A 721-nucleotide genomic window follows, 5' to 3' on the forward strand; every position below is an offset into this window, starting at 1 on the left:
TTATCTTCTGTGTCTGTGTTAATTTGTTTCCCTTTTCTTTGTTGAAGAGGGTCTTTGCAATCCTTCTGCCTAGTCCGCCATCTTGCCGGAAGCCCTGGATACAGTTTTAAAAAAAGAAAACAGAGAAAAAAAAAAAAAATGTCTGGTAAAATACCATTAGATTCCTGACAAACAGGCAGCTGAGGGGATGGGTTGCAAGTTCCCAGAAGAGGTCTTAATCTAGAGTTTATCAGAAAATTACTTAAGAAATTTTATTCAGGAATAGTAATTTTTTCTCAGAAGAATGTTGTAAATAATCACACACACAAAAGTTTTATCCTAGATCATTTTTGGGCATTTTTTTCCATATTAATAAATTTTTTTTTCAGCTACATCACTATGCATAGATAGCTGCTGTACATCAGTTTTTAAATATGAAAGAAAGTGTCATATGTCCCCTGAACTGTTACAGTTGGAAAAAGAATGTCTTTAATTACCATTGAGGGCCATGCGCCATTTTCTCAATAGGTGTTCTTATCAATTGTAAGCATTTCCATTAGGTAGAATCCTTGCTACAAGTTACACCTTGCAGTTAACTCAAAAATAACAAAATTAATTATAAGGAGAAGGATGTCTTATGAAACCCAAGGGCTAGAATATAGTCAGACTTAGGGAGGGAAGCTCTGGTAGCATAGAGCCTAAGGCACTTGACTGCTAACCAGAAGGCTGGCAGTTCAAAACC

Source organism: Orycteropus afer, unplaced genomic scaffold, assembly GCF_000298275.1.
Source record: "Orycteropus afer afer isolate SDZICR_OR568_19922 unplaced genomic scaffold, OryAfe1.0 scaffold00742, whole genome shotgun sequence".
Taxonomy (NCBI): domain Eukaryota; kingdom Metazoa; phylum Chordata; class Mammalia; order Tubulidentata; family Orycteropodidae; genus Orycteropus; species Orycteropus afer.